Source organism: Petromyzon marinus, chromosome 74 (genome assembly GCF_048934315.1).
Source record: "Petromyzon marinus isolate PM22_M1 ecotype Great Lakes invasive population chromosome 74, UKy_Petmar_22M1.pri1.0, whole genome shotgun sequence".
Lineage (NCBI taxonomy): Eukaryota > Metazoa > Chordata > Hyperoartia > Petromyzontiformes > Petromyzontidae > Petromyzon > Petromyzon marinus.
Window position 1 is genome coordinate 11,889,019 of NC_133740.1, and position 6,336 is coordinate 11,895,354.

Here is a 6,336-nt window from a genome sequence, read left to right on the forward strand (position 1 = left end):
CGCGTCGCGAGGTTCACGTGGGGCGCCGCCACGGTGATTATTGTGGGGTCCGTGGGTTCGATCCCTGACCAGGCGGCCCTGGTTAACCCTGCGTTGTCTATAAACTGTATAGTCCGACTGGCGTCACGGTCCACATATCTCTCACTCGCTCACTCACTCGCTCACTCACCGACTCGCCCACCGACTCGCCCGGTCACTCGCTCACTCAACCACTCGCCCAGTCACTCGCTCACTCACCCATTCGCCCAGTCACTCGCTCACCCACTCGCTCACCCACTCGCCCGGTCACTCGCTCACCCACTCGCTCACTCACCGACTCGCCCACCGACTCGCCCGGTCACTCGCCCACTCGCCCAGTCACTCGCTCACCCACTCGCTCACTCGCCGACTCGCCCGGTCACTCGCTCACCCACTCACCCACTCGCCCAGTCACTCGCTCACCCACTCTCACCCACCCACTCGCCCGGTCACTCGCTCACCCACTTGCTCACTCACCCACTCGCCCAGTCACTCGCTCACCCACTCGCTCACCCACCCACTCGCTCACTCACCCACTCGCCCGGTCACTCGCTCACCCACTCGCTCACTCACCCACTCGCCCGGTCACTCGCTCACCCACTCGCTCACTCACCCACTCGGCCAGTCACTCGCTCACCCACTCGCTCACTCACCGACTCGCCCAGTCACTCGCTCACCCACTCGCCCAGTCACTCGCTCATCCACTTGCTCACTCGCCCAGTCAGTCGCTCACTCACCCACTCGCCCGGTCACTCGCTCACCCACTCGCTCACTCACCCACTCGCCCGGTCACTCGCTCACCCACTCGCCCAGTCACTCGCTCACCCACTCGCTCACTCACCAACTCGCCCAGTCACTCGCTCACCCACTCGCCCAGTCACTCGCTCACCCACTCGCTCACTCACCGACTCGCCGGGTCACTCGCTCACCCACTCGCTCACCCACTCGCTCACTCACCGACTCGCTCAGTCACTCGCTCACCCACAACACTCGTCCAGTCACTCGCTCACCCACTCGCCCAGTCACTCGCTCACCCACTCGCTCACTCACCCACTCGCCCAGTCACTCGCTCACCCACTCGCCCAGTCACTTGCTCACCCACTCGCTCACTCACCCACTCGCCCAGTCACTCGCTCACCCACTCGCTCACTCACCCACTCGCCCAGTCACTCGCTCACTCAGTGACTCGCCCAGTCACTCGCTCACCCACTCGTTCACTCGCCCAGTCACTCGCTCACTCACTGACTCGCCCGGTCACTCGCTCACCCACTCGCTCACCCACTCGCTCACTCACCCACTCGCCCAGTCACTCGCTCACCCACTCGCTCACTCAGCGACTTACCCAGTCGCTTGCTCACTGACATGCTCGCTCGCTCACCCACTCGCCCACTCAGCGACTCACCTAGTCGCTCGCTCACTGACACGCTCACACGCTCACTCAGTCGCTCACGCGGCCACTCGCTCGCCCACTCACCTGCTCACTAATTCACTCACCCACCCACTAATTCACAAATTCAGTCTCTCACCCACTCACCGGTGAGTTAAATGACAATTCTGATAGCCAACTACAGCGAATGAAATATACTGGCTTACATGGTGATACTAATACATCAGATTATCTTTATTTAATCTTAGGTAGTGTTACATTAACAACTTATAGGCCTCCCGTCACGGTAATATGGAAATTCCACACAGCCGACGGAGACGCGAGATTGTCTGAAGACTCCTGACCCCTCAAGTACGCAACGGGCAGACACGGACTCTGTGAACTCGAAACACGATCGCATGCTCACTCAACTCGATTCTCACTCAACTCGATTCTCTCGCAACTCGATTCTCTCTCATCTCGCTCAACTTTCTCGGCTCTCTCTCCCGTCGGACGCTTTATTTATTTGTTTTGTGTATCCGTTGTTTACTCAATGTTTGTAAACAGCGGCGTTGACGACACGTGACGACAATATATCACCACCGCCACGTGCGGTGTGTGTCGTGTGTATTGCGTGGTGTGTCGTGTGTGTATTGTGTGGTGTATGTATGTTGTGTGTGTGTTGTGTGTGTGTTGCGTTGTGTGTGTTGTGTGTGTTGTGTATGGTGTGTGTGTTGTGTATGGTGTTGTGTTGCGTGTGGTGTATGTGTGTTTTGAGTGTGTTGCGTGTATGTTGTGTGTGTTGTGTTGCGTGTGGTGTATGTGTGTTTTGTGTGTGTGTTTTGTGTGTATGGTGTGTTTGTTTCGTGTGTTGTGTGTGTGCTGTGTATGTTGTGTGTGTTGTGTATGTTGTGTGTGTTGCGTGTGCATTCGTTTAACGTCGCCATTACTATTGCTAAATGTTGTAAGCTAAAAGAGCCCCGTCAGCGCGTAAGCTGGGTTCGAGCCCTGGGTGTGTCTGTCTCTCACAGGGAGTTCACAATGGCCATGTCAGAGACACTGAGGCAGTCCACTAAGAACCTGGGTTCGATTCCTGGGTGTGTCTCTCACAGGGAGTTCACAATGGCCATGTCAGAGACTCTGAGGCAGTCCCACTAAGAACCTGGGTTCGATCCCTGGGTGTGTCTGTCTCTCACAGGGAGTTCACAATGGCCATGTCAGAGACTCTGAGGCAGTCCCACTAAGAACCTGGGTTCGAGCCCTGGGTCTGTCTCTCAGGGAGTTCACAATGGCCATGTCAGAGACACTGAGGCAATCCACTAAGAACCTGGGTTCGATTCCTGGGTGTGTCTCTCACAGGGGGTTCACAATGGCCATGTCAGAGACACTGAGGCAGTCCCACTAAGAACCTGGGTTCGAGCCCTGGGTGTGTCTCTCACAGGGGGTTCACAATGGCCATGTCAGGGACACTGAGGCAGTCCACTAAGAACCTGGGTTCGAGCCCTGGGTGTGTCTCTCACAGGGGGTTCACAATGGCCATGTCAGGGACACTGAGACAGTCCACTAAGAACCTGGGTTCGAGCCCTGGGTGTGTGTCTCACAGGGAGTTCACAATGGCCATGTCAGAGACACTGAGGCAGTCCCACTAAGAACCTGGGTTCGAGCCCTGGGTGTGTCTCTCACAGGGGGTTCACAATGGGCCATGTCAGGGACACTGAGGCAGTCCCACTAAGAACCTGGGTTCGAGCCCTGGGTGTGTCTCTCACAGGGGGTTCACAATGGCCATGTCAGAGACTGAGGCAGTCCACTAAGACTGAGGCAGTCCACTAAGAACCTGGGTTCGAGCCCTGGGTGTGTCTCTCACAGGGGGTTCACAATGCCCTCAGTGGCTGATTTGTGTGTTCGTGTGCGACCCTGAATTCGTGCAGTGATTCATCACTGGCGCGTTCCTTGGTTTAATCAACCGTGCCATCGACTCCTCTCCAATACCAATCGATACAATCAATACAATGCCTTCGACTACCCTCCAATACCAATTCATACAACAACCGCCATTCGCCACTCGGTGACGGTGACGTCACCGCGGCGCCTGTGCCAGGCTAGGTGCACTTTGAGGCTATCACGTGAAGTGTCGAAGGTTCGCTGACAGGAGGAGATCACGGAACAGACCCAGCAGGTGACATTAGTTGGCTGACTGAGATGACTGGCAGATGCACCACTGTGCCAGGCTAGGTGCAGGAGGTCACGGGACAGACCCAGCAGGTGACATTAGTTGGCTGACTGAGATGACTGGCAGATGCACCACTGTGCCAGGCTAGGTGCAGGAGGTCACGGGACAGACCCAGCAGGTGACATTAGTTGGCTGTCTGAGATGACTGGCAGATGCACCACTGTGCCAGGCTAGGTGCAGGAGGTCACGGGGACAGACCCAGCAGGTGACATTAGTTGGCTGACTGAGATGACTGGCAGATGCACCACTGTGCCAGGCTAGGTGCAGGAGGTCACGGGACAGACCCAGGTGGTGCCGTGGTTTGACCGCCTGTGCCCCCCACTGTGCCAACTCGCTGCGTTTCCATCTTCCTGGCACTCTGAGTCGCTCCTCTACCACCACCACCACCACGAGTCTCTCCTCTACCACCACTACCACCACCACGAGTCTCTCCTGTACCACCACCACGAGTCTCTCCTGTACCACCACCACCACCACCACGAGTCGCTCCTCTACCACCACCACCACGAGTCTCTCCTGTACCACCACCACCACCACGAGTCTCTCCTGTACCACCACCACCACCACCACGAGTCTCTCCTGTACCACCACCACCACCACGAGTCTCTCTACCACCACCACCACCACGAGTCGCTCGCTGCGTTTGAAGTTCGCCTGAACAACTCGCACCCGGCGTCGGATGGAGCGAGCGCGGGTCCTGTAGCGTTTCCTGTTATAAAGAGTCCCTACATTTTAGTTTAAAGCGATTTGAAGCATCTTTTATATATTTTATTGGGGGGGGTCAGAGCTTTGTGACGTCATATTTGAGGTGCCGACTTTTTCTGACGCCGTGTGACGAGGAGGAGGAGGGGGGGGGTTAAAAAATCGTCAGCAATCGCGTGACGTCATTTATGGGCGGCCCCTTATCTCGATCCCGCAATCCCAGCCAGGTGAAAGTCCGCGTGGAACCGATACCCCCAGCGAGGCCATCTTTACATTAACGACGAGTGGAGAAGAATTCACAATTCTCTCATTCAAAACACAACGCCATTCTAACATCCTTCTTCGTCAACGGTCACAGGGTGTCTCACTCTAAAACTTCACGACGGAGCCTCGGGATCCCTGCGTTAAGGCGTCGGTTCGTGCGCCAATTGTCGTTCTTTGTGACTCTCCTGCCCGTAGGCCGTGAATGTTTGTGTGGGGGGCGGGGGGGGGGGCGCCGCAGCCCCCCACAAAAACACCCCCGAGTTGAGCAGAATTTGCCCCAAGTCAGACGCGCACTCGCACCAAAGACAAAGACACCCCGTGTAGCCTGTGACGGGCTGCTGGGGCAAGTGCTCTTGGTAGCGAGCGGCTGCTACGAGGGGGTGGGCGGCCAGCGACACGTTCACTGCTGCACGCCGCAGCAGGGAGGGAGGGGGGAGGAGGGAGGGGGAGGGAGTGGGGAGGGGAGGAGGGAGGGGGAGGGAGGGGGAGGGAGGGGGGAGGGGGGAGGGGGGAGGGCCCCGGATGTCTCTCGGCTCCACGTGGAGGGGGCGAGACGCTGAGTCAACAGCGGCGCTGCGGGTGGCTCCACAGTGGCCGTGTGGGGCGCCAGGGTGGCTGTGAGATGTTGACGACCTCGCCTGGTGCGCAGGAGGTCGTGGGTTCGATCCCGAGATGTTGACGACCTCGCCTGGTCTACAGGAGGTCGTGGGTTCGATCCCGAGATGTTGACGACCTCGCCTGGTGTGCAGGAGGTCGTGGGTTCGATCCCGAGATGTTTACGACCTCGCCTGGTCTACAGGAGGTCGTGGGTTCGATCCCGAGATGTTGACGACCTCGCCTGGTCTACAGGAGGTCGTGGGTTCGATCCCGAGATGTTGACGACCTCACCTGGTGCGCAGGAGGTCGTGGGTTCGATCCCGGCCCTGACGCCTGCTGCTGAATATTTGGAGTCTGCGTCTCTCTCCCTGTGAGTCGCGTGGATTTGTCTCCCAGTCCTGCGGAATTTCCCCCCACATTTAGATTCAACGTCAGCACCACGCCATTTAGAGTCTTGGGATGCTGCTGTAAATTTCCACTCGATGAGCCATGTCATAGACGCTGAGTCACCTACACTGGGGACCTGGGTTCGAGACCTGGGTCTGGGTGTCTGTCTCAGTAGGTTCACAGTGGCGGTGTAAGAGACGCTGAGTCACCTACACTGGAGACCTGGGTTAGAGACCTGGGTTAGAGACCTGGGTCTGGGTGTCTCTCTCAGTGTGTTCACAGTGGCCATGTCAGAGGCGCTGAGTCACCTACACTGGAGACCTGGGTTAGAGACCTGGGTTAGAGACCTGGGTTAGAGACCTGGGTTAGAGACCTGGGTTAGAGACCTGGGTTAGAGACCTGGTACCCTGGCTCCAAGCCGGGACATGGCGACCCTCAATGCTGCCACCACCACCGCCACCGCCACCACCACCACCACCACCTTCACCACCACCATACATCAACACACATCAACACACATCAACACTCCACATCAACACACATCAACACACATCAACACACCACATCAACACACCACATCAACACATATCAACACACCACATCAACACACCACATCAACACACCACATCAACACACCACATCAACACATCACATCAACACACCACATCAACACACCACATCAACACACCACATCAACACACCACATCAACACACCACGTCAACACACCACATCAACACACCACATCCACACGCGAGTTCATCACCGGTCAGT